The following is a 27439-nucleotide window of genomic DNA, read 5'->3' as shown; positions in this document are numbered from 1 at the left end:
CCCTGCCACTGCATCCTTCAACAGCAAGTAAATTGGTTTTTGTCATTGTTCTCCCTGTGCCAGCAGTGGTGCTCCATCCTCAGTGTGACGTGGGGGGATGGAGGTAGTGCTGGCTCAAGGGCATCATTCCCAGGGCTGTCCATCATGGAATCATGGAGTGCTTTGTGTTGGAAGAGACCTTAAAGATCTCATTTCACACCCCCTAGCGTGTGCAAGGACACCTGCTCCTTGTCCACTGCTACATGGAAGGTTTGCCTGGTGCCTGAGCAGAGAATTTCCCCCCTGCCCCATGGGATTGCTCCCGGGGCTTTGCTCCCGGGCTGCGTGTGTAAACTTGCTTATCTTGGGAAAGGCACGGCGGCGCTGACAAGCGGTGCAGGAGATGGGGGCAGTAGGTGGATCGTTTTTAGCAGCGTGCACGCACGGAGCAGACAGCTTGGGCATGTTCCAAAACACTTCCCACGCCCCCAGGCTGAATTTTAAGAAGCTGGGGCATCTGCACGTTCAAAACGCTACGGGGTGGAAGGGAAAAAAGGAAAAAAATCCCCAAGGCAGGCAGAGCAGCCAGCGCGTGGAAGGGGCAGGCAGCACCCAAAGGCTGATGTCTTGCTGCGGAAGGGAGTTTGTTGCAAAGGCTGAGCAGCTCCAAGCCGCTCTCCGGAGGGGCAGAGCACAGGTGAGCGTGGAGCAGCGGGCGCTGGCTTGCAAGCTGGTCTCGCTCTTGGTTGAGTGGGGGGAATGGGAAGAGGAGCTTGAATTACCCAGGAACGGCGCCCGGGTGAGTGCCTGTTCCTCCTGTCCAGCTGGGGTGCTGCAGCTTTTGAGGAGCCCCACACATTTGGGGGCCCCAGAGTCTTGCAGTAAAAGGGGGGTTAGTGGGGGGGGGGGTAGTCCTGTCTTCCTTATGGTGATGGGAATGAGTCTTGTGCTCAGTCCACTTTTGGTGCTTTAAGGGACTGCCTGCGATCCTGCCCATTAACAGCAGGAGATGCCCCACTGATTTCTTTCTGTGGGGAAGCCCTGATATGCAGGACCAGCCTCATCCCCTTCTGCATCTCCTGGGGAAGCTGAAACAAGCAGGCAGTGGGCAGGGATTGACGTTGGGAACACACAAGCTCTGGGCTTGCACTGGCTAGCTAAAGGCTATTTCAGCCCTACCTAGGGCTCCCTGGGCAGGGTGGGATATCCAGCCCAAGCAGGGAACTCTGAGGGATGGGGAACAACCTGTGTGTATGGTCCAGCAGAGTCTTGGATCCCCTGGAGTGATGATCAGGAGTTCCTTTCTGAGTCCTGGTATAGCTTTGGATAAGTTGCTTCAGCTGTAAAGGTTGGAAGCTTTCAGTGCTGGTTCTCAGCTTACATGCTGAGAACAGCCCCAGTTCTTGCTGTTGCTGCTCCCTTGGGATCCAAGGTCCCTGCTCCTGGCGGTGTGGGGCCTCGGACATCTTGCACTGAAGCATCAGGAAGGGATGGGTGTAAATCTGGAGAGCCCAAGGTGCCGTCCGCGTTCCTCAGATCAGGATCCGGTGTGCGCTCTGTGATCCAAGGGTGGGGAACACGCCTTTCTGCACGTTCCATCGAGCTCCCATTGGTGCTGCTGGCGAGGAGGATGATGGTGTAGCATCCTGGCAGCCTGGAGCCATCCTGCTAGGGTGGCTGGGCTCTGACTGCTCCCTCCCATCTCGCTGGGCCAGGCACTGGGGGATGCTCCTCCCGACGCATCACGTGCACGAGGGGCATCTTCCCAGCGCTGCCCGTGGCTGCCTCCTGTGCTGCTCCTGCCTCCTGTGCTGCTCCTGCCTCCTGTGCCCTCCTGTGCTGCTCCTGCCTCCCGTGCTGCTTCTGTCTCCTGTGCCCTCCTGTGCCATTCCTGCCTCCTGTGCCCTCCTGTGCCACTTCTGCCTCCCATGCCATTCCTGCCTCCTGTGCCACTCCTGCCTCCCAGCGCTCACTCTGGCAGTGTGCAGCTCTGCCCTTCTCCTGGCAAAGCCAATGGCTTATTGCAATGTGGCTTTTGCCTGGTGAGGAGACAGGGAAACTAGTGAGAAGTGAATACTAGAGAAGTCCTGAGGGGAGATTTAAATGCCTCCAAAATCAGAGCTTTTTTCCTTTCATTTTGGGAAGAGAAGACTTCTTGGGAAGCCTCCAGTTCCTAGGTATCCCTCCAGAAGAGGCTAAAACAGATTTTAAGTTATGCACTTTGTAAGTCTCTTGGTACCAACAGAAGTTGTGCTCTCCATGGTGTCCTCACGTGCCTGGTAGCCTCATGGCAAGAGCATCTTCTTGGCAATAGGTGTTCCTGGGTCCTTCTGTCCCTTGTCCCTCAGGTGGGCAGGAGTACCTTTGCACTCTGGCACCCAGGGGAGGAGTACAAGGCCCTCCTGGTGCTAAACACAAGATGCTGTTCTATGCCCTCCAGGGTGAGGAGGAGGCAGAAGGCAGAGAGGGATGGGGATGGACCTGGTGTGCCCCAGGGGACTGGCTTGTTTCTGCTAATTAGCAGTGTAACTAGCCGTGGCACAGCCCAGGGCTCCTGGCAGATAATTACCTTGCTGGGTGCTGGGAAGGGAGCAGAAAGACTTGCTGTCCATGGGGACTTGAAAACCTCCCCATTCTTGAACAGATTTGGCAAAGGCAGCTCAAAAAGAATAATATGGATATATATTTTAACAGAGCAATTTCTGCCAGGCAGGCAGGCCAATTTGTTACTGAGGTGACACATTTGGTTTTAGCTATAAGAATCAAGATTTTTCGGCTTTTCTCCTTTTTCAGTCCCTAGGGCAGGGGTTGGCTAAGTCACAGGGAAGCTGGGGGTCTGCATGGGAACAGGCTTGGGGTTCTGGCTTCCTCCTGACTGAGCTTTTGTGGGTGTTTCATAGAGCAGGGGGAGAAAAATAAATCTGGGAGTGCCCCCAGTCTGCTCACTGCAGCTCGGTGAGGTTTCCATTGGGCCAGGGTATCCTGCCATCCCTGTGCTGTGTGTGACTGTGCAGATCCTGTGCTGTGTGTGGCTGTGCAGATCCTGTGCCCTCCCTGGACTGTGTGTGGCTGTGCAGATCCTGTGCCAACCCTGTGCCCTCCCTGTGCTGTGTGTGGCCGTGCAGATCCTGTGCTGTGTGTGGCTGTGCAGATCCTGTGCCCTCCCTGTGCTGTGTGTGGCTGTGCAGATCCTGTGCCCTCCCTGTGCTGTGTGTGGCTGTGCAGACACTGCCCCAGGGCTGCCGGGGGTCCTGCCCCAGGGCTGGCTGCTCTGCCAGCCTGGGGATGGCTCCCTGGAGCTGCCCAGGGGTCCCTGCTGGCGCTGCCAGGGCTTTGCCAGGCAGGGCTGTCCCTGGAGTGCTCCTTATGCCCAACGGGTGGGATCGCTGCCGGCCAAGGAGCATCTGTGCTCTCCTTGCACCTCTTGTCGGGGCCAGGGACCTCATTAGCTGCTTCCATCTCCTCTCTCCTCTGTTTATCTCCAGTTTTTCAAACGTTTGTCTGATTTTTTTTTATTATGTCTTTTTTTTTTCCTGGCTTGAAGGCAGAAATGATTGTGTGAGTCATGATAGGGCCTGACAGCTCCCTGTGTGCCCTGCCAGGCTCTACTGAAATTGGGGCTGGGGGGCAGGGCTGCAGTGACTGCTGCCCATCCAGATCCTGTTGCAGGGGGACACGGGGTGGGGAGTGGGGAACAGGCATCACAGCCTTTCTCCCTCATCACCCATTAACCCTTTGGGCTGTGGTGCTTGCCAGAGGGTCTGGCAAAGCTCAGGCCTCCAAGGAGGGATTGCAGGCAGATTTGTGATTCTCCTTGGGAGAGCAGTGGGAATGCCATGACATTGGGTGGCAGGAGAGCAGCAGGGCCGGAACAGCTTGAGCTGAAAGCCCAGTGTAGCCAGCCCTGCTTCTGTCCACTGTCTGTAGGAGATCTGGGGCCATGCTGAGCTAGAGGAAAGCTCTTGGCCACATGCATGTGCCTTGTCCAGGAACAGGCTGAGATGACAGGCTTGTCTGGTCAGTGGATTTGTCCCCATTCCAGTGTACCCAGGATGTCTGCTTCCATACAGAATGGGGTCCCAGGCTGGTGCTTCCACACAGAACGGGGTCCCAGGCTGGTACTTCCATACAGAACGGGGTCCCAGGCTGGTACTTCCATACAGAACAGGGTCCCAGGCTGGTATTTCCACACAGAACGGGGTCCCAGGCTGGTACTTCCATACAGAACGGGGTCCCAGGCTGGTACTTCCATACAGAATGGGGTCCCAGGCTGGTGCTTCCATACAGAACGGGGTCCCAGGCTGGTGCTTCCACACAGAACGGGGTCCCAGGCTGGTGCTTCCATACAGAACGGGGTCCCAGGCTGGTGCTTCCATACAGAATGGGGTCCCAGGCTGGTGCTCCCCATGGCATCTCCCTGCTGAAGGAGCACAACCACTGAGTACCAGGCATAGAAGGATGCAGGGGATGGCAATTCCACCTCCACCTCCTCGGTCAGGGCTGGGGATGCCAAACTGCATCCGTCCATCTGCCAGCCCTGCCTTGTTGGCCTCCTCAGTCCCCCTTCCTCCACACCCCATCTCCCTCTGGAGAGCAGCAGTAACTCTTAGTCAGTGCTGTCTCACGGACCATTGCTCTGGAAATCCCAGGGAGAAGGGTGCTTGCCCATGGTCCTGTGTGGCCAGTGCCATCCTCTGCAGCCCACTGCCACCCTGGCACTGCTGCCTTGGAGGGCAGGGCCATCCTCACTTCTTCCTCGCTGTTCTGGGATGATCCCAGCATCTTGCCTGTGCTTTTTATAGCCCGTGCTTCCCAGCAGGCTCACCGGCTGACCTGGATACAGCCACACTGCATTTGGGCTGAGCTCCCCTGCTCCCTCTTTGTGCTGGGGTGGGCTGCTTTGTCGGTGCTCATTGGCACCCCAGGTTGCTCTCACAAAGACAGAAGCATCCGTCATCCTGCTTTTGCGTCAAGCGTTCCCAGTCCAGGCTGGGTAACAGGGATTGCTGTGAGCACGCGCCTCCGGATCTCTGCTCCGTGGGGATCCCTTCTCTTTAGCAGGTGCTTTTTCTCCCAGATGCTGTTCTGCAGAGAGGAAACAGGGACAAATTAGCATCCCTGGCATTTCTGGCTTTCCCCACTCCTTGCCTGCCAGCTTTCCCTCCCTTCTCTTTTTAAAGAGATTCAGGTCACGCCTGGAATTAGGGCTCCCTGAACTGCTGTGAAAGAGCATTTAAACTGCTTACCATCGATTAGATGGAGTAGTTGGGGTTTGGTTTGTGCCCCACCCCTGTTCTCAGCTTTGGATGGGCGTTCACAGCACATTATTCCTTCTTTCAAGGCCTTTGCCATCATGGGCACAGGTGGGTCTGGGGGCCCTGGGGGCTGCACCCCACTTTGCACCCTGCCAGCAGCCAGCTGCTCTCGACGCAGAGACCTTGCAGGAAAGCGTTTTATTTTGCCGGCTTCGTTTATCGCAGCGCTCCGGCTGGGATTAGACACAGATAAGACGATCAATAAATCCTCCTCTTGGCTGAGATGTGCCGTGAATTTTTTGGGAAAGCGTAGGGCACCAATTCAAAGGCAGCAGGACTGGCTGGAGGTGAGGGAGGGGACAGGCAATGCTGCGAGGTGATGGCACAGAGGGGACCCTGCTGTGATGCCACTGGCAGTTTTGAAGAAGCCGTGTGTACGTGGTAGAGAGAAAAGAAACCCCGCGCTGCCGCTGCGGCTGGTGTGGCTGTACCGCCAGGGAAAGTAGGTCAGGCTGTGCTGCAGAGCCCGGCCGAGCCCCCAGCACAGCAGGACAGCCACCCTGCCCAGCTCCCCTCAGCTCTGCTCACAGCCAGCCCTGCCCAAAGGCAGCCGCTCTGGGGCCGGGCTGCCATCAGCTCCTCACCCCGGTGTCTGGGCGGCTCTTGGGTCCTGCTGTGGTGGCTCTGGGTGAGGGTGGCAGTGTGGGAGCTCTGCAGGAGGAGAGGCAGAGATAGAGGGAGGGGAGACTGTGCTGCCTCTCCCCTGCTGCATCCCTCAGCTGCTATCCTGCATTCAGTGAGGATTTGGCTGCAGGAGGGATGTAGGATGACAGCCCAGCATCAGAAAGGAACAGCTGTTTATCCATCTCCCCAGAATTTTGAGGTCTCCCACTAGCTGGGGATGGGAAAAGCTCAGGGACATCACCCTCCCTCCCCGCACCCCTTTCTGGGACTGTTTTCTGCATTGTCAGGGAGATCTGGGGAGGAAGAAAAAATGGTTAAAGGCAGAGGCTAACACCTCAGTCTGCAGGGATTTTGGTGTCTCACATGGATTTCAAAGCCTCCTCAGAGGGGAAGGGGGAGCAGGACAGGACAAATGATGGGATTCCTGTGGATAGGACTCAGGCAGGACTGGAGGATGCCCTAACTTGGCTCAGGAGGATGGCTTGTTCCATCATCACTTTCAGGAAGGTTTCTTGGCTGCTGGGGAGAGGGGAAAATTAAGATGTATTTTCATGACAGAGATGTTCCAAGTGCTAATCCAGAGTGTGTGCTGTAGCTGTAGGAACCCGTTGGGAGATGGAAGGAAACTCTGGAATTGCTTTTGCCACTGGACACGGCTGGGCTGTCACTCCTGGACATTTTGTGGGGAGGGATGCTGTGGGGCTGGATCACAGCCGCAGGAGCATGGCCTGTGACTGCCAGGCTCAGGGAGGTGACAGCCCCGTGCTAGCATAGCTCTGGTGACACAGAGCCATGACCCAGAGGTGGGCAGGGACACTGTGTCCTGCAGCAAGGACCTGACTGATGTGAGAGGGCTGATGGTGAAGATGCAATGAGCTGAGCGAGGAATAAATTGAGTGTGTACATCACAGGCAGGTCTGGGCTTTATTGATTTTCAATGAAAGGCTGTGTCATGAATTTTTCTTTCCCACTGTATTTGCTGGAAAGTTGCATCTGGTCTCCAAGCATTAACCACTAACTGGAGAGCTCATTTTTCGCCCCCCAGGAGCTGCCCCAGGGGGAGGCAGGTTTGCACATGATCTTTTTAAGTGTGTGATGGATGCAGCAGCTTTACTAATCCAGCATCAGAAGAGAAGGCCGGTATTAGCAGTGGAAAATGTTCTGTCCAGCAGTTCAAGTGCTTCATTGCCAAGGGGATGCATGTGTGATATGTCTTGTTTGATGGGCTGCTCCAGGATCCATTGGGAATGGTGTCCTGCTGTCCCCAAGAGGGACAGGGCATCATCTGGGTGTTGTCACTGCTTTTGCTGGTTTGCCTTTCCTCTCAATGACAGGAGGACTCTCGAAGAGAGGGAACATATTCCCTATGGTAAAACCCTTTTGGAAACTCCTGTTGCATCCTGATTTTAAACTAGTGTTCAGAATTTGGAGCATCTCTTTAATCTTGAAGTCATTGTTTTTAAACATTAAAGAACATTTGGGAATGAGTGTAGCATAAAATATTTTAGGAGACATTTCTCCCTCTCTTCAGAAACTCTTACAGATCTTCTTTGCTTCCTTATGAATGTGTTGAGGACTTAGGGGAAAATGTTGAAACCAGTTGAGGGATTTAAAAAGAGATAACCAATGGAGAAAGTTGGAGAGGTTTAGGATGGGTTTGTTGGAAAAGAGGTAATAGGGAGGAGGTGTTTGGCTAGAAAAGAGGTGATGGAGAGATGTTTTACCAGGCTTTGGGTAGCACTGTGCAGTGAGATGTGCAGTGACAGCAGCTTGTGTCCTCACAGGGAGAGGCTGGGAAGACTTGCAGGGTTGGGAACTTGGTTGGAAATGCCCTGGAAGGGTTAATTCTGGTGCCTGGATATAACTGGATGCACTGAAGCTGAAGTGGAGCAGTATGCAAATCTATCCACTTTCATAAACTGCTTAATTAGGCGAATGTTAATGAGACGTTAATTACTGTTGTGCCGGCGAATCCCACGGAACGGAGATTATGTTTCTCTTCAAACATCCAGTCTTAATTATAACTTGTGCTTAATTCCACTGTCTTGCTTGGGACGGAGCTGGCTAGGGAGGATGAGTGCCAGCTCCCATGGCTGCCCGCCTGCAGAGCATCTCCCATCCCTGCCCATGCCATGGTGCTGCCTCTGGGACATTGGGGATGGAGCTGTGGGGGCAGCAGGGGCTGCTTGAGGGCAGTGGCTGTGAATGCTTTGCTTGCAGCCATCTCCTTGTGCTAAGGTCCAGCCCAGCAGCAAACCCTTCTGTGGTGAGCTGGCCAGGGTGGAAAGTCTCATGCCATGTGTAAGGGCTCCCACACTTTTCCTTTGTGGGCTTGAGAAGTCCCTGTTGGTGTCTGAGGGATGCCACATTGCTCTGCTCTGGAGGTGCCTGCCCCAGGCTGGTCAGACTGGGGTAGGAAACTTGAGCATGTGCCTTGTCCTTCCTTCCTCACTTTCTGTTTCTACCTGCCTTGGTCTTCCCAGTAGGACTGCAAATGCATTCTGTTGCCTGTGATTTCTAGTTCCTGTATGGGTTTTTGTGGTAAATTGCCATAGGTCTTGTTTCCAGAGTGCCTGGCATACATGAGTATTTTTAAAGTATGGCTTCCACTTGGAGATTAGCGAGAGATCACAGCAGAGATGAGCAGAGAAACGGCATCCCATTTTCAATTTGAACTCCTATTATTATTATTATTATTATTATTACTATTATTATTATTATTATTATTATTTTACATGGCTTTCATTAAAGTTCAGGATAATATAATGCCTTGAAATGAGTTATAGTGAGCCATGGAATCTGCATCCTCAGGGGCTTTTGGCTGGTTTTCCTCTGTGCTTTGCGGGTTCGCTGGAACCTCTGAGCAGGGTTCTCTGGCTCGTTGCTCATTGCTGCCAGCTGGGTAGCAGAGAGAACAGCACCTTAAGGCTGAAACACGAGATTTGGGCTCCATCAGAGCTTTGGGTACCCCTGAGGAAGATTTCTTCCAGTGGCCAGGCTCTTGTCCCCAGGGAGGTGTTTGCCTTGCCACTGCTGGTGGTGGGAGAGCCCACAGGCTGCCTGCTCCGCTCCTCCTGGCACGAGCTTCACAGGATTTTAGTCACACACACAGTGGCATCTGCATGCTCAGAGCTTGTGGCCAGAAACCTGAGCTGAGAGCAGTGACAGTCCTCATGCCAGGCCCTCTCTGATGGCCCGGGGCCGGAGTCACTTTGGATTTCCTCTGCAGGAGCCGTGTTGTCCCGGGAGCGCTGATTCTCCGCATTGGGTGTTTTCATTTACAAAGGGTGTCAGTTTAGGTTTTGTTTCCTGTGTTTTCCTCTTTTCTTCCCTCTGTTCTTGCTCTGCTGTTTGATTTCCAGGCAGGTTTGATATTTCCTCTCCCAGCAAGCCACAAGCCCTGGGGACTTTGGTGGGCGGCTCCTTTGATCGTAGGCACTGTCCCTGTGAGAGGGATGGGATGGGATGGGCTGGAGGACCAGGAGCCAGCAGGATGGGGGCAGCACCCATGGCAGCACCCATGGGGGTGGCACCACTAGGGCTTGCAGCTCTGCCTGCCTCCTCCAAAATCATCTGAACGTGAAGTTTTTAATCTCCTAAAAAGCTTTTCTACCAGAAGAAATGTGTCCAGCAGCCAAGGAATTTTTCCTTTTTTTCTTCTCTGCATTCTGCATCTCTCAGTGTTGAAACCTTTGTTAATTAATTAAGAATTAATTAATGGCAATTTCTTTAATTTTTGAAAATGGCAGGATCTAGCCATGGATCCACTTGCAGAGCTGCCTGCTGCTCCCTCCTCCCCTCTTGCAAATCTCGAACAAACAGAGCCCAGCACAATCAACAGCTGCGTGGGAGGCAGAGCCAGCACTCTGCATATGATTCCAACCAAATACAGCGTGTTTGGGAAACATGGGGACACCAAAGCCAGCTCAAGGGAGAGCAGAGAGGTCACTGCAGTGTTGAGCCCCACTGCTAAGATGCCATGTGTGTTGGTGGTTCCTGTGCTGCTTTTCAGAGCCCAGACAATACCACAAGCAGGACCAGGTGCTCCAGTGCAGCCCCCTAGGGTGCCAGTACCTGGGGTGGGTGCCCAAGGGGACATCACAGGCAGAGAAGCAGGCAGGAGAGGAGAAGCTTTCACTCTGTGTTCTGCCTGCACAGAATTGTCACTTCCAATTGCTGAGCCCAGCACCTGGTGGCTTTAAAACAAAATAAAAACAGGACAGAGGAGAAAGGAGGATTTGGCTAAACATCTAAATTAGCCTTATTGTGCTGGGAGCTGAACTGGGCGTGGGGTAAATCCACTCCCACAGCACAGTGTGTCTGTACTGAGAGAGATGTTGAGGGATAAATGACTGCTTTTCATACATTATCATGGCCTGACAGCCATGAGGCAGACAGAGGCAGTGCAAAGGTGATAAATGAGAAAGTTTGAGTTAACAAAGTCTAGATGTCTCTCATTAGTGGGAAAGGATTTCCCTTTACCACCAGTCCTTGGGCTTGTGCAGTTGGGATTGCTCCTGTCCTTCATTTTGCTTTTTTAAAAATGCCTGATAATTTGTTTCTAATTTATCTTTGCTTGCCAGGTTAATGCTATGATACATGGGATGTGTGCTGGATGTGGGGCTCTCTTGCAGTGCTGGGTGTGTGCTTGGGGATGCTGGTGGGGGATAGAGATGCTCCTGGGGATGTGAGGGCAAGGAGATGTGCAAAAGGGACTGCTCAGGGCTGTGGGAGGAAATCCCTGCTCCTCCAGGCAAGGGAGGGGAAGAAGTGTCTCCCTGGCAATCAGCCAGAACCAAGAAAGCAGGTCTTCAGCAGGAACCTGCAATATTAAATAGTCTTTTAATGAAAAATACATCTGCTGTTGAGCTGCCTCGCAGCCCGAGATGTGAGCGTGCTTTTTGGTTCCACAATAGCTGCTGCACGACCTTTTATTTTACAATATTTGAAACAAAACTGGAATCTATTTTTAATCCTTTCCCTTTCCCCCTTTCAGTGTTCTCCTGTCACTCAGCCATCACACTAATCCTGCAAAAGCTCAGTCAGGGTTTGGGAGAGGCCAAGGGCCAGGTTGTGTGCCCAGCTTAGAGCAGGAAGTCAACCCATCCCTGCATGGTCCCTCTGCCCGGTGACCCTGGCTCAGCCTGTCCTGCTCAGGGCTGCTTTGCACAGACACAGCTTTGCCTGCTGCCCTTTAGTAGCTCTACCTTTACAAGGAGGGGGATATTTTGTTTTTACTGCCAGATGTGGGGCAGAGCAGGCAGGATCTCCTCAGCCTGGATTTCAGATTGTCTTACGGCAATCCTGCCCGGAGGCAGAGGTAAAGGCTGGGTCACAACATTTTGCACTTTGCTAATGCTTTTCATGGTGGGATTTCTAAGCAATTCCCAGAGAAACCAGCCATTGCAAAGCCCATCCTGCTGGTGAGGAGCAGAAGGAGCTGGGGAGGTGAACTGAGGTCCTGTGCAGGGTATACCTGCTGATGGCACATTTTAACATCCCTAGCAGTGATGTTGGTGTGTTTCAGCCATGGGCAGCCTTGCCTTTCCTGCCACCCACTGCCTGCAGCCACAGAGGCCCCATTTATCTAGAGCAATGACTAACTATAGAAAAATAACAGTAAAGAAAAGGTATGTGAGAAACATCTGTGAAATAATAACAAGATCCTGGGGATGGAGCTGCTTTCATCTGGGAGCTCTTTGAGAGCTGCGGGTTGTTCCTGTCCCTTGTTAGAGAGGGAGCCGGGCAGCGATGCCCACTCAGATCTTTCTTTCCTTTCAAGATCTCCCATGGCATCCCACAGGCTGGTGAGCCTGGGCCTTGCCAGCACATCCCTCCTGCTGCCCGCTGCTGAATTGGTTTTTAATCCTTCTAATCAGCCCCACATCCAAGGCCAGTGGCGATGGCAGAGCTGGGTTCATCCGAGGCTGTTGTGCCCTTTTACATGCAGAGTGAAGAACCTGGCAGGTCTGGGAGCTGTGGAGTATGGAAACCCCATGTCTGGCCTAGCTTTGTAAGGCTGAGCTGCCAGCTTTGCAGCCAGTCTCCTCCCAGCCAGTATTTGCTCCTCTATGCTTGTGCCAGGTCTGCTCCAGACCCTTGGGGAACACCCAAGCAGTGTTGCTGCTGGCAGGCACTAGCTGGCTGGCTGGAAAATGTCCATCAAAACTTCATTTCCTGGGAAAAATCTGGTTTGGCCAAGCTAAAACACTTGTGGGACTCTGTGTTGAAACCTGTGGAGGCTTTTGATACTCCCACATTGGTGCAGAGGGGTGTGGGCTCTCAGGGCTGGACTAGAGAGAGCTGCCCCCATGAACAGCACTGTGAGCAGCCCCAGAGCAGAATAAAATGTAAAGGGACCAAAGGACCCTTTCTATCACACTGGCAGGTGCTGGGGAGCAGGAAGGAGGATGGGGGGCTCAGGATTGCACATGGAAAGCCAAGTGCTGGCCATGCCTTGGGCAGAGATGGTGTTTCCACATGAAGCCTACATTGCTCTGCCCTTCTCCAGTGCCTGCCTGGCTGTTAATGTGTGGTTATTTGCACATGGCTTTTGAGGACTTTCAGTGTGGTCCCTGGTTGGACTTTTTCTATAATAAAATAATTTGCTGCTCTGGAAGGAGGCGTTTCTGTGAGTAAGGATTAAGGTGTATTTCAGTGTTTGCTTCTTGGTCTGTGGCATGCAGGGATGTGTGGGTAAAATGTGCTGTGTCTGATTTTGAGGCTCAGTAGTTGAAATGCCTCATGTTGAGCTCAGGAGAGGAGGGATTTCTGCAGATTGCTGGAGGTAAAAGGTGGGGCTGTGCAGGAGGAACTGTGTTACCTCCACAAGGTGAGCTGGGGGTCCTTGTGGGCTTGTCACCTTGGAAGTGAAAGGAGTGGTGGCCTTGTGAGCCTCGAAGAGCCTGTTTGGACAGCAGTGAAATATCCATCATGTGATTTCAGGTGTGGATCCACACATTGACACTGCAGTACATGGGAGCAGGACATGGCCCAGGGCCTCCAGTGGGGATGCAGGAGGCCAGAAGCAGAGTGCTCAAAGGCTAGTGAAGATGCCCTAGAAGATGATTAGCTTTGCAAGCAGCATTCCTGTGTGCTGGAAACAGGGATTATGGAGGTCACACTAAGCCCTTGGAGACCTCTGGAGCAGGAGTGATCTGTGTGTCACAGTGCTGTTATTGGAAAGGGTGGCTTCACTGCCTATCATCTGGCTTTGCTGACTTAGCTCTGTGGACCATTGCCAAACACAAAGCATCTTCTCCTTGGCCGTGGCCAGCCCACCTACTTGGAGTGGGTGATGATTTGTTTGTTCTTCAGCTCAGCTGGAAAAAATTAGTGTCCTTGTGGGAGGGTGGGAAGAGAGAGCGGCACAGGGTGGCATCTCCTGAGGAAAGAAGTCGATTTCTGGGCTCAGGAGTTCAGCTGGAGCAATGTTCAGTGTCCCACTGCCATCTCAAGGTGGTTCTGTTGGGCTCCTGCAGTCTGTGTTGGGCTGGGGCAGCACTGCCTGTTGTGTTCGGTCAACTCATCCCCTCCAAGGTCCTGAGGGAGCTGCACACAATGGCAGAGCCCCCCATCTTCACTCCTGGGGGTGTGGGGGTGCTCTTGCCTGGCCTGAAGCCCCCTAGAGCAGCAAGGCTCTCCTCAGTGTGCTGCCACTTCCCCAGGGCTCAGCCCAAGGCTTTCCCAGTGCTGGTGTGTGTGGCACAGAATGAGGCACAGTTCCCTGCTTGGCTTCTGACGCTGTCAAGGCGAGAAGTGCTTGTCATGCTCCTGATTGGGATGGGAAGCATCCTCTGGACTTGGCAGTGCATCCCTGCAGAGCTGTGCTGCTCATGGCATGACTCCCAGGGCTCCAACAGCAGCTATGCTGGCAATGCCCGTGGCTGCCAGCCTTCCTGCTGCTGCTGATCCAGCTGCAGATTCCCCTGGTGCCACCACTAACATTGCACAGAATCACAGAATGATGAGGTGGGAAGAGACCTCTAAGATCATCAAGTCCAGCCCATGCCCTCACACCTCAACTAGACTGTAGCACCAAGTGCCATGTCCAGTCTTTTTTTAAACACATCCAGAGATGGTGATTCTACCACCTCTCTGGGAAGAGCATTCCAGTACTTTATTATTCTTTCTTTGAAAAATTTTTTCCTGAATTTCTAAACATAAATCCTCTAGTCCATTCTAGATATGCAGTGGTTTAGGGACATGCAGGTTTTAGGCGCTTTTTAAAGAAAAAAGCTGGAAAGCATGCCTTTGGCCCCAGAGAACAGGAGCAGGAAGGAGGGGGAAGGTGCTGTGCAGGGAGAGAAGAAATATCAAATGGAGATGTGGGATGTGGGAGGGAAAGACTGCCCTGGCTGCCTCCCCTAGCAGTCAGCATCCCTCCCCCTGTGCTGGCGGCCCCACCACTGCCAAGGCTGAGAGGAGATTTGCAGTGCTGCTGCCCTGCTCTCCTGGCAGGAAAGCTGTGGAGCAACTGGAATTCTGATTCCCTGGGAACCTGTAAGAGCAGCATCACTCCAAGTCAAGGACTAAATCCATTACAGAGAAGCACTTGGGGGAAAGCCCTGGATGTGATGCACATGGATGCTGATGCATTAAAACCATTTCCCGTGGAGATCTTCCACAAGGCAAGCAGGGAGAAGGGTCAGGCACAAACCTGTCCCTGGAACTGCTCCAGCACTAATGGCTTGCCCAGCTAGCCAAGGGCATCCTGGTCATCAGCCTGGTGCTGGCTGGAGAAAAAAAGCCCTCCAGCCCTCAGCCTGCAGCCCCTCTGAGGCCAGAGGTGGCTGAGACCCTTCCCCTCACCATGCCCCTGGGTCCTGTGGGGCCAAGCTGCTGCTCCACCAGCAGGGTATCAAACCTGAGGAGGATTTCCCAGCCATTTCTGTTCCAGCCACCAGTGCTGCACAGGTCAGAAAAAATCCATTCAGAGTGATCCTGGTCAGCTCTGAGCACAGCTGGTATCTGGGTCCCTGGAAGGTCACTTTTCCTTGCTGGGATGGCTGCCTGCACATGAGGTACAGGCAGGTGCAGGCAGCTGTGCTGTGCCACTTTCTTCCTAGGTGTTGCCTAACAACTGAGAGGATGCAGAGAGCCTTAGAAAACTCCCTAGATTATCAGCCCTTTCCCAGAATGGGTTCTGGAGTTGAAGCAATCAGCCATTCTGATTTGCTTTGAAAAACATGTATTTTCAGTATTCATGTATTTTTCCCTTCTCTTCCCTTCCATCTTGCATCCCCACACACTTCCTTTCATTCCCCTCCTTCCTCCTCCTTTTCATGAGCTATTTTCAAATGCCAGGAAAGGCGAGATCTGAGGGGAGGAGGAGTAACTGAAAGAAAAAAAATGGTGGTGAAATTATTTCACACATTTATGGGAAAAAGAAAAAAAAAAAAAAGAAGGTGTGGGTGTGGGGAAAGAGAACAGCTCCAGTTTCCAGAAGACAAAAAGGAACTTCATTCATTTCCCAACATAATTTCGTCAGGTAGGAAGGCTTGGTTACATTTCTGCAGCCCTGCAGTTCCCTGAGATGGTCCAAGTTGTCCCTCCTTCTGTGTTGCCCTGACTTGGAACAGGTTTCGTACTGGGGCTTTGGTACTGGGAAACTGGGGTAGGAGGATGCCAAATGGGAGGAAAAGGGAGGAAGAGCTTCTGGAAAATGTGGCTTTGATTAAGCCAAATGTGGCCCTGAGAAGGGTAGGGGAGATATTACAAATATCACCAGCCTAATTGGAAGCATTTTTTCACACAAGGACAGTATGTTGGATGATTTCCCGTGTTTAATAAATAGGATTAAACCCAGCAACAACAGCTTTTGCTGGGAACTAGGAGTCTGGGTTGTGATAAACTTTTTAGATGACAAAATCTCCTTATGCTCAATTGTTTTTTCATCTCACTGGTAATACTGGAAATAACTGCTTTGGCTTGTCCCACCATTCCTGAAAGGTGATTTGTTTGTCCTACTGGCCCTCTGACTCACAGCCACTGGAAAAGGGAAATAAGCCAAATCCTCAAGGAAGCTTTTCTGAGTAGTGAGATGCTCACTGCTGAGATGCTGGAGGTAATTCTGGAGGACTCATGCTCTGGCTGTCCCACACTGAAGTTCTGTCCCCTTCATGCCATGGGGCTTTGGAGAAGGCTCTGGACAGGAGGAATTTGGAGATCCAGCAGCATTAGCCTGCCCATCTCCCCATGGCTGAGCTGGGGATCTTGGAGCAGGCTGGCATTTCACACCTTGGCAAGGGTGACATTTTCTTTGCAGCTTTTCCATGCTTGGAAGATGGCATTTCACCCCAAGAGGAAGCTGGTATTTATAAGGCAGGGCACTGGCATTTCATTCATTGTTACCATCCAGTGATTCAGACAAGGTCTCTTAGCTGGAAAGGTCAACTGGGTCTCTGCTGTTCTTTGCTGCTTTTCTTTCTTTCTCCTTTTTTTTTTTTTTCCCTAAGGGAAAGAGGGAAATACAAAACCAAGTCACATGCAGAACTGCTGATTGTCATTTTTCTTGCCTTGAAAATGAAGGTGTGCTAAGCTACATAAAAGCTAGGAGTTTCCAAGTTTGCAAGGGTGTCTTTGGAAAGGTCCTTATTTTGCTTTGAGTTCCAAAGGTACAGCCCAGAGCTTGGTGCTGGGGAGATGTGGGGGCGTGGCAGCAGTGTTTGCCCCAGTGCTGTGCCAGTGCTCACCATCCTCCCAGCTGTCCTGCATCATCATCCTCTTTCTTGAAGCTGAAAAAGAGCCTAAAACTCCCATCTTTTCTGGCCAAACACCAGGTTTTGTCCCCAGGCTTGAGGAGCAGGAAGGGAAAATCAAGTGCAAGTCACCTCTGTGGCTATGGGGATCTTGTTGGACTGGGGCAATCTAAACACTGCCAAGGCCTGGGAAACATAAATAAAATCAATAAGAAGCTGTTAAATTGTGCCTGAACCTCAGCAGGAACAGCGTGGGGAATGCTGGCTGCAGAGATGTATCTGCTGCCACTCCGCGGGCTGTGGCACATTCATTAAGCATCTTTAAGATGGATACACCCCCCAGTTCACCTCCTGCAAAAGCCTGGGAATTTATTTCCTCCTGAACCATGCCATCAATCACCGGTGACAGCACCGCCTCGGCACCGCGTGGTTCAGCGCGCAACAGCCGGAGAGGCACGGGGCTGGCTGCCCCCCGGCCTGGGAGGGGGCTGGCTGCCCCCCGGCCTGGGAGGGGGCTGGCCGCCCCCCGGCCTGGGAGGGGGCTGGCTGCCCCCCGGCCTGGGAGGGGGCTGCCTCGGACCCCCACACCCTGCCTGGAGGAGAGGGATCCCACTCCCTCACTCTCTGCTGGGGGAAAGGCTGTCTCACACCACAAACGCATCCGTGCTGTTCAGGACCCTGCTACCTCGTGCCGGCCTGCAGCCTGTCCCTGCTTCTCTTGGGCATCCAGCACTGCCTGCATCAGTCTCTAATCCCCACAGGCCAATGCCTCAGAGAGGAGTTGATGGTCCCACCTCTTCTCTCCCCTCTGTGCATCTCCCTGTGATCCTCTCCCCTTCCTTGGCACCCTGGCTCCGCTCCCAGCTCCCAGTCCAGCATTCAGTGCTTGCTGGGCAGATGCTGGGAGCTCCCAGGGTCCTGCCTTGTGTGTGTAAATATGAGAGCCTGAAGTCTGGGCAGAAAATTTTTCCTTGTGCTGACTTGATGCTTGTAGATTTTATTGGAGCAGCCAGACAGGAGCAGGACAAATCCAGCGATCCAGGGCAGCATGGGGGATGCCAACTGATGGCTGAGCTGCTTTGCTTCCCCTCCCTTCCCCGCCTGCTCTGTTAGTGATGCTCTGGACTGGAAAGATGTGACAGGCCCACTTAGCATGAGGAAAGACCAGCTGGAGGGGGCTGAGTGACCCTCCTGCCCTGCACCCAGCACCCTCTGTCTGCACCCTGTGGCTGCCCCTTTCCTTCCTGGCACTGACATTTCACCCTCCAGTGCTTTCAGCTGTCAGCCAAGCTGCACATTACTTCAATTTATGCAGAGGCCTCAGTTTTACTTCTTCTTGCAATTTCTTCTGATGCTTTTAATTTTTTCCCCCCTATCAGCTGGGAACCTACAGATTATCCCATAAGAGCAGAATAAAGACTTGTCAACCTTTCTTACCTGCTCCTTGAGATGAAAATAACTTCCTGAACCCCTTATAATGCTTTATTTTCTGCCACTTCTGCTACTCTGAGTGTAATTTGACTGACTAAAGGATCTTGAAGCTAAAGGTGAAAAAAAAGATAAAGTAGACTAATAATAATAATGGTAAAAACTGCTCCTGAGAGGCTGATAAGGGCCTGGAGATTCACACACTGGCCTCGCCTGCCGGGGCAGGTGTGAGCCCGGCTTTTGTTCCCCAGCTCCATAAGTCAGTTCTGGGGGTGGGGACAGCGGGCTCTGCAAAAATGGGATGTTTTTCAGGAGAAGAAAGGTATTGTGTCCCCTGTGATATGGAAATGAGCAGGGAGGTAAGGGCAGGGAGAGAGGATTTCTGATGGTAATGAGGTTTTACACTGGCTTTCTTGCCTTGCCTCCATCCCTCCCTTTCAACTGCAGGATGGGGTTTCAAAGGCTGTTGTATTCTTTTCCTTGGATTATTTGTCATGTTTTTCTTTTTTTTTAACCTTGCCTGTTGTGGTTTTTAAAGATAAAAGGTGGGAGCTGCAATGGAGGAGAATTTTCCTTGCCCTTCACTGGAAGGGCTGGGAGATCCTGCAGAGTTTGGGTTACTGATGTAAAGATGCCATGAGCTCTCATGGGCAATGAAATGGGCTTGGAAATGCATTTCCTCTCCCATCCTGTCCCACAGCCTCAGCATGGCTGGAGAGGGATGTGACCTGCTGGCTGCAGCAAGGGCTCGTGCCAAACCTGAGCCCATGGTGGCTGTGCCACCCCCAAGCACCATGTCACAACTCTGGAGCACTGGTGGAAACCAGCCCCTCCACAGCTGTATTCCACTTGTAACTCTGGGATGTTGCTTTTGGCACCTCCTTTGGAGAAACAGCCTTGCTTTTCCTTGACATCGCTGAAGGCTGAGTATTCCTCTTGTTCCTAACTCAGCTGCTGCAATATTCCTTGTGACTGTCCAGCAGTCAGGCCTTATTTTAGTCCCAGCTTGCCTAGATTCCAGCCTCCAGCATTAACTCTGGTCCAGCATTTATCTGCTGCCTTGAGGAATGCTCTGTGTTCCAAAGCCCTTCCTCATGTAGGAAGCTGGACACAAACTTCCTGTGCAAACAGTTTCTGGTGGAATACTAAGGCTTGAGCTGAGTTCAATTTGTTGTGTAAAACATGGGCTTTTTGCTGAAAAGGTGAACTTTCTCCTCTGCAAAACCAGTGCCGTGAGCCCATGGATGCAGCTCCCAGGGGAAAAAGGTGGGGAGCTGTTCCTGGGCTGTTCCTGGGCAGTGGCAGTGCTGCTGTTGGCTCTGTGCTGCCACTGAATTCCTGCAAGGCCAGCGGTGCAGTGAGAGCCTTGTCTGCCAGGGCAGCTGGGCTGAGCTCCACTCTCAGTGCTTTCCATCTGTTGTTGATCTGAGGAACTTCACTGGGCCTGCCAGGGGAGCTTCCTGCCCACCCTGCCCCTCCTGCCCGCCCTGCCCCTCCTGCCCCTCCTGCCCCTCCTGCCCTGCAGTGAAGGAGCACTGAAATGGGGCTGCTTCCACAAAGTGCTGATTCAAAATTGCTCTGCCAGGCTGCCATGGGTGAGGAGAGCTCCCAGGTCAAATCCACTCTTTGGGCAGGAGCTGCAAGCAAAGATGCCTCATGGTGAGCTGTGCTGGTGTTTATTCTGGGGCTCCCTGTCTAGCCAAAGCCCTTGAGCTGTGCTGCTGTTGCTCCTCCCCCTGCCCAGCAGACATTGCTGCTCAGCTGTTTGGTTTTATCCCTTCCTAATTTTACAAGAAGTGACAGTAAATCCATTCTGTATGCACAGGACTGTGTGGGGTGTTTAAACAACCATTTGCATCCAGATCAGGTGATGGCTTTGGGGTATCTCCTGGCAGTGTGGGTTGGTGTGGGATATATCATGCTGTAAAAGTTAACGTTCAGAGCCTGATATTCAGTCTGCAAGAGCAGGAGAGCATTTGGCCATGAGCTGTGCTGTGTGGGGCCATCCCATGGCCTGTGGGTGCCTGGGGTGTCACCAAGGGGTGTCAGGGATGTCTCCTATCAGACCTTCCTGCAGATACTGCCCCTGAAAGGCTCCCAGGCACAGCCAAGAGTACCTGCACAGCTTGTCTGCACATCCACAAGGACCATTAGCTTGGGAGGAGGAGGAGGAGGGGGAGCAAGGGGATGTGGCAGAGGAAGATAAGGGCATGGAAGGGAGGATTTGTGGGAAGTTAATGGGCGTTGAATTGGCATTATGCCCCAGCAGGTTCTCATTTCCCTGGCTCTGTGCTGGCCCATCCCCACCCCAGAGCAGAGAGGGAGCAGGATGCGCCCACAGCTGAGGGCTGTGCCCCAGAACATCATGGCCAGGGAGTGCAGGGAGCCAGAGTTTGTGGCCCTGGGACCTTGGGCACACAGCAGGTGGCAAAAGGGATAAAGCAGAGGAAAATGAGGTTGCTGCACTGCTGCCCCGTGGGTGATGCTGAGGGAGATGCTCCATTTTAAATCAAACTCAGATCAAAGTGGAGATGGCTCCTCTGCTGCTTGGGGATGCACAAGGCTGTGTCTGAGCTCATAACATAAGGGCAGCTTTTACTACTCAAAGCTCTCTCCTTGCTCTGCTTCACTCCTCAGTGTCCTCACAACAACCCAGTATTTGCTCTGCTTCATATTCCATTGGCTTAGAAGAACTGGGGGGAGATTGCCATGGCTTCCCCTCTGGGCAGCAGTGGAGGCAGGGCCTGGGCAGGATGCTGGCTCTGTAGGAGAGTTATTTTTGAGGCTTCCTTTTTTCTAGCACGGGGGTAGGGTATTCCCCCCATTAGCTCAGCCTGCACCCCCAGGGTCAGTCCCTGATGAGGAGCCAAGGTGCAGCAGGGCTGGGGACTGGCAGCACAGTCCAGCACAGTCCAGCCCCATGGGAAACACTGCAACTTCCCTCTCCATGGGGCAGGGCCAAAGCAGAAATGCTCCAGTGTTGTTATCAGGTCTCTGGCTCAGGGATAACAGCTCTTCTGTGCCTCCTGAGCACTCTCAGAAGCAGCACCATGGCTGCTTAAGTCCTTTGCTCTTCCCCTGTGTCCTTGACGTTGAGCCCAGGGGAGGGCTCAGCCATCCAGGAACACGACAGCAGTGCTTGGCATAGGCTCAGGAGTGTCCTTGATGGGCTTTGCTGGGTTTGGTAGCCACTGGGGAGGGGTCAGCCTTGGGATGTGCCTGCAGGTGCTTTGGCCCTGGCATCTGCATTCACCCTCCTTCATGTCCCCCACAGAGCCCAGAGCTGCCTGGGACAGGTCTGAGAGCAGCAAGGGCATGTGGGGGGTTGGAACTTGCAGGCCAGACCCTGCTTGGTCCAGTGGTTTCTGCAAGACTTTTTCCCTGCCCTCATTGCCTTGCTCAGGCCTGGATGGATGAAATGGACTTTACAGCCCCAAATCCCTTAATCTCCAGTATACTTAGCAGTATTAGCCAGCCTGCAGAAGTTACATACACAGTAATTGCACTCAGTGGAGGACACTCTCACAATTTCATGCTGAAAGAAAACCTGTTATTCATTTTCCCCCATCTCCCACCCATCTATGCAGAAGTACATTGGAACCATGATAGGGATACGTTAAACATGCAGAGAAATGTCATAGCTGAAACACAACCTGCTCTCCTGGCAATTAACCCAGGCAGCCTTGCAGAAGCTGTGCAGGGTGAAATCTGCTCAAAGTGGGGCCTAAAGCTTCAGCACATCTTAGCTACTAATGCTAAGCAAGTTATGCTAAGCAATTAATATCCTTTACTTCTTTACAGCCCTCCCTTTGTTTTTATTAAGCATCCCTGCTAATACATTTAGCAAAGCTTGCAAAGCCTTTCAAAAAGCATGATCAGCTTCCATAATCTTATATACAGAATGATCACAAGCACCAGACCTAATAGACTCAAAGCTAGTACAATTACCACTGGGTGGAGCAGGAGGTTATGAATTCCTGTGGCTGTAGGTGACCACCCTGGGAGAGTTTCCCACCAGTGTGTTCTCCATCTCTTTTTCCTCTTTTGAGCACAGAACACATTTCATCTCCATTATGGTGGACAGTGATGATAGTTTCTTTTTATCAATTCATACTTGTTTTAATACTTGATGTAAGTCATCATGTTGTGATAATTTTCTTACCAGCATTAAGATTAATTCCAGTTGAAGTAGGTAACAAGTCTTTAACTAGTGTATAATTAGACTGTAACAACTGGCAGGACGTAACAGGAGCTGTATAATTAAAATCATACCCTATAATTCCACTAAAGTTACGAATGCAAACATTCAAATGATTACTTGTATCTGCAATAGTATCACCTCCTAATATCAAACCACAAAGGGCCCTTAAGAAAACATATCCTTTTCCAATATATATAAGTGCAGTTGCAGGGATTTCATCAGCCTGTGTTTCAAAATGACAAACATTTTACTCAGTGTCAAGATGTGTTTTGGGCTTTAAGGCTGTTACAGTTGAATCTTTGTTGTTCCCATGTACTGTTTGCCCCTTGTGTCCATTCTGTGGTGTCCATACTCTAATGTTCTATGGGAAAGAGGATGATTGTATTGTGATTTAGTGCAGCAATTGGCTATGTGCTGTATATTGAAGCATATTATTATTAAGACAGAATCTGTGACCTTGTTGTTAGTGGGGTCAAATTGGCCAAATACCACCAGGATCGAAATTCTCTTCCAGTTGTTCTGTCCCAAGCTACTTTTCAAACCTCTGTGGGTAAGGTGCTGTGTTTGCCTGCCCTTGTAATTTCTGCCAGTGTGGAGTGCATCCACAGTTGAGTGTGGGTACATTTAAGAGCTAGTGAAAGATTGCCCTGGACTATTCCAAGTGCCTCTCCAATCAGCTGGTGGTCTTTCTCATTAATTTTCTCCCACAGAGGCAATATATCAGACAAGAGCCATTGATTAGTCCCCAGTGCTAATAGAGAGGATTGCAATGGGTGCTCTAATATGCTTAAATCACTTGTTGTTGCACTTAGTTTACTTAGGAGCACTTCAACATCTATACCGTTTAGGGCTCCCAATCCTGTCCCTGTAATACTGGCTGCTTCCCTCCCTGTTTGCTTTGAAGGGGGATGAGCAGGGAAAGGGTAATCACTCCTGGGTCAACACTTCACAAGTGATGTTAATTGTATACTATTACTTCTTAAACTATTATCTGTCATCACACAACAACTGGCATTAAGTCTTGAGCAGCAGCTGGTATTATCAAGGCAATGAGACCTGTCCTTCTGCTTACGTCTGCCCAGTTAAATTATAAACCTTATCTGATGGACACCAGAAAGCAAGAGCCTTCCTGTCAGGTGTTTCAGGAATTGGGAACCTTGCTCCTATATAATCTAGGAAAACTATCTTCCCTTTGGATTTGTTAACTTTCCACTAATCCGGATCATCCATCATTTTTATCCTTAGCTATGCCGTAGCAGTAACAGAGTCAATAATACCAAGAGCAGTGAGATGCCCCATTCATTCTTAGCTGATGTGAGAGTTTTTCCAGGAGTCAGTCATTTGTCAGCTGGCTGGCTAGTTACCACCTGCTTGATGGGAGAATGGTGTATCCATCTTTCTTTTCCTAAACTTTTAACAGCAAAATAGGAACATAGTAAGATGGTATATGGTGCTTCCCACTTGGGTTCCACTTTGTATTTTCATGAGAACATGTTAATTAAAATGTCATCTCCAGGTTGTATATAATGGACCTGTATTTCTAGATGTGTGGGCTGATACCATTCAGCTTATTCTGTTATTTTCAAACCCCTCCTGCATATATATGATGTATTGTGTCAACCATTCATCAGATGAGATCAGCAGGTGTCTTAACTGGGTATTACCTTCTTTAATAAAGCCCTGTGTCAGCCTTTCTTGTGGGAAAGGCTTCTACCCAGCCTGGTAACTGATGTGTTATCACTAACAAATGTATTCATTGCTGCTATATCAGGCAAGGCACTTCCTTCCTTAATTTCTGTAGTGGCCTTGGTTTGTGGCTGGACAATATATTACAGCAATTTCTCTGAGTAGCTGGAGCTGATTCCAGCACTTGTGTATTTCTTCTCCCCTTGATGCTTTCCCCCCCAATGATGTGAAAAATCCTTGTTCTTTCCATAGCTTTGCCATTGTGTGGCACACCCTGAGAGCATACAGAGAGTTTTTTGGCTCATTTCCCTTTTCTCAGTTGTTCTGTACATGTCAGGGCTGCCAGTTCACCCTGTCCTTGCTGGGAGTGTGTTGTGGTTGCACTAAGCAATTAATACCCTTTATTTCTTCACAAGGTGAGGGGCCAGTCCCTCATCTTTACAGCTGGGTGTTTGTGAGTCCCACACCTGGTGCTGCTCCTGTTTGCAGAGCTGATAACTGATGGCAGAGAAGACTTTACTGTCTGAGGAATACTTATGCAAACAAGCACAATGGCTTAATAGGGAATACCCAGAGAAATCTCCAAAGAAAGCACCATAAATTCCTCTTCCTGTGGATTTATGGGGAGATTTTTCACAGATATTTATGGTTTCCCAGGTGCGTTGTTGTGACTCCTTTGCACAGATTTGCATGGCGTGCTCCAGGAGCTGATGAGAGGGGAACACTGATGGGGCAGCCCAGTGTTCATACCACGATGGTAATGATGGGAATGGCTCCTTAATCCCTTGGTGGATTCCTCTTTGCCAGCACCAGCTGAGCACCTGGAGAGGCTGGCAAGCAGGGCTGGGTGGATTTAGGTGGCCCTGATCAATTTAGATGGTCCTGGTGCAATGCCAGGGTAGGTGACTGCCACAGCCCTGTCTGAACGTGCTGCCCCATCCACCCCTTCAGGGCTGGGCCACACCAGCACTCCCCTGCTGCTGACCACAGCCACTGAACCACACCTCTTCTTCTCTTCCTTTCCAGGTTCCTTGCCTCACCAGCAGGTCCTTGTAGGGCTTCAGCTCTGGTAAGTGCAGTTGTGCTTTCTCCTCACTGAGTCTGTTGTGAAAGTGTCACCTGGGGTTGGAAGGGCACTGGGGCTGGGCACCACCACTGCTCCTCAGGCAGGTGGAAGAGCCTGAGTGTGCCCCTGTTGAGGAGCCAGTTCCTGCTGCACTTCACCCCAGAATTATTTCCCCTGTGTGTGAAAATACACTGAGATTGTCTATCAGTGCCCTCCCATAGTCCATGAAGGGAAACTGTGTGGGCATCTTTAATCCTTCCTGGGTAATCTTTGTTGGATGGGAATTGAAAACTTTGGTGATCGGCATGGTGATTGTAATAAAAGCTGGGAGGTATTTCCACTGGGTGTGACTTCAGGGGACCAATAAGAAGGTGAACTGATGGGTGGAAGGAGAGCACAGCCTGCCTGGGGACCTTTGCACAGGAGCCAGGCTTCAGGAGCATTTAGGCCCTGGAAGAAATGTGAACGTGAGAAGCTGCAGTCCTGGCTGCAAGCTAGTGTTGTCACCTGTAACCTTTCCAGGAATGTGCTCCTCTCAGGCCACCCTCTCTGCCACCCAGCTGACTCTGCTGAGGGACCAGTGGGTGGCAGGATAACATTTCTGGGCTTTCACAGGCTCAAGTCCCTGTGCCATTCAGTGTTTGATGTTTTCACACTTCTAAAGTCCCCAGGGGTTTTCTAACCTTACCTTTAACCCAGCAGAAAGGGTCCTGGCTCTGTGCTGAGGTAAATTAGCAGAGGTGTATTGCAGTCAGTGTGGCTACCATGTATTGTGTCATCTTCACCTTTGTCCTCTTGATGTGTTTTTTTTTTTTTTTAATTTATCAAAAAAGCAGCCTCTTTGCTTGATGCTATCTGCTGGTTTGGTAATTAGGTCCTGTGGAAGGCACTGACATCAGCCATGTGCTCAAGGATTTGCCACCAATGTCCCAAGTTGCATGGCCTCATTGAACTTGAAGGGTTTTCTTTTCTTTAGCTGCAAATAGTTCACTACTTCTGGCCTAAATTTATTGAAGGGAGGACTGTTACAGTGATCTCAGGGTTTTGGGGTGCTGCTGGCATGACCTTGCTCTGAGACAGAGCTGTTCTACAACAGGGACACCACTGTCTGGGCATATCTAACTATGGCAAGGTTAGATATGAGGCAAGGGAAATTTGTGGATCCTGGTGCCTAGGGAGCTGCCCTGATGTCCTCTCCTTGTGCATCCATCTCACTGGAGGGCATCAGGCATGGTGTGAGCTTACCCCAAAAGCTGCTCCTCACTCCTAAACTGTGCAGAGACTCCTCATCCGTGATGCTTTGCTTGTGACCTTGGCAGCCCCAGCTGGGAGCAGCTCAGGCCCTTGGGAGAACTGTGCTGTGTTGAGGAAGCAGCACTGCCATATTCCAGCATGTGGAGAAACTCAAGAAGGTGATGAACCAATCAAGAGATTTTTCTGTGGCAGGGCTGTGTTCCATTGGAAAGTGAACATATAGCTTTGTCTTCCCAGACAATTCCTGCAGGAACAGCTCTGGCCACACTCCCTCCAGCAACAAAAAGCAAGTGTCTATAGCTTCAGAGTGGGGACAGGCAAGACAGGACCCACTGGTCCTCCAAAAGGGGGAGAAAGTGGAAGGGGCAGTGGGGGAGAAGTGGCCATGGTGGTAGAGCTGCCTCTCCTGACACAACGTAATCAGCTCATGGCTTCTTCTCCCCAATCCTCTTACACCCCTCCCGTTGCACATCTCTCCCCAGACGTGGCCATGTGTGTTAGCAGAGATAAAAGCTCTCTTCCCACACGGGCTCCTCTTCCCCAGCATGCTTAATCATGAGCCAATGTGGCAAACAGCCTTCCTGAGAGGAGAGCCCCGGGCTTGGCTCTTCCCTCTCCCTCCCTGCCTGCTGCCTTTTGCCTGGGCTCCCACTCTCCTGCACCCCGGGGCTCCCCGCACGCCCCTGCAGCCTGCACAGCCATCACGTGCCTCTGACAAATGAGCTTCATCTGCACCCAAAATTAATCACATTGTCATGCTGGCACAGGATGAGGCAGCTGTGCTGAAATGCCTGAATCCCTGGCTAATTTATCACAGGGGCTGGATGCAGAGCTGCTCTGCAGCTCCTGCTGCATGGGGACATGCTCCGGAGAGGCAGATGGGGACAAGGAGCTGTGAGGCCTGGGAGTGAGTGCTCAGGAGGACACATTCTCCTCCTCCCCAGAGCTCAGCCACTGATTTTCAACCAGGAGAACCTGGTGGGAGGTTGCTGGTGCCCAGGGCTGATGCTGCTGGCATAGCCTGGCTCCTCTGAGCCACCTCAGACCTGGAAGCTGATGAGTCCTCCTCCACTGGAGCATGCTCAGGAACCCAGAGCAGAAGACTAGTGAAGGAAATGGATATGAGGGAATTATTCCAGGATTTCCAAAGCTATGGTCTTTGTGGATGGTGGAAGGAGAGGCAGGC

At 51.6% G+C, this 27439-nt stretch overlaps 1 protein-coding gene across 3 annotated transcripts in view; it reads left to right on the top strand.

Annotated features, from left to right (window-relative positions):
• LINGO1 (leucine rich repeat and Ig domain containing 1) overlaps positions 1 to 27439 on the top strand; it is a 155983-nt gene that overhangs the window by 26915 nt on the left and 101629 nt on the right. For 2 of the 3 annotated variants that reach the window (XM_005487787.4, XM_074549535.1), the window contains exons 1-2: positions 555 to 676; positions 24960 to 25002. The gene's annotated coding sequence lies outside the window, so the exon portion shown is untranslated. Of the gene's footprint in view, positions 1 to 554; positions 677 to 24959; positions 25003 to 27439 lie in introns of those variants that run through there. The other variant, XM_074549534.1, reaches the window with a different exon arrangement.

This window comes from Zonotrichia albicollis, chromosome 11 (genome assembly GCF_047830755.1).
Source record: "Zonotrichia albicollis isolate bZonAlb1 chromosome 11, bZonAlb1.hap1, whole genome shotgun sequence".
NCBI classification, from domain to species: domain Eukaryota; kingdom Metazoa; phylum Chordata; class Aves; order Passeriformes; family Passerellidae; genus Zonotrichia; species Zonotrichia albicollis.
This window is presented reverse-complemented; position numbering and strand designations above follow the sequence as displayed.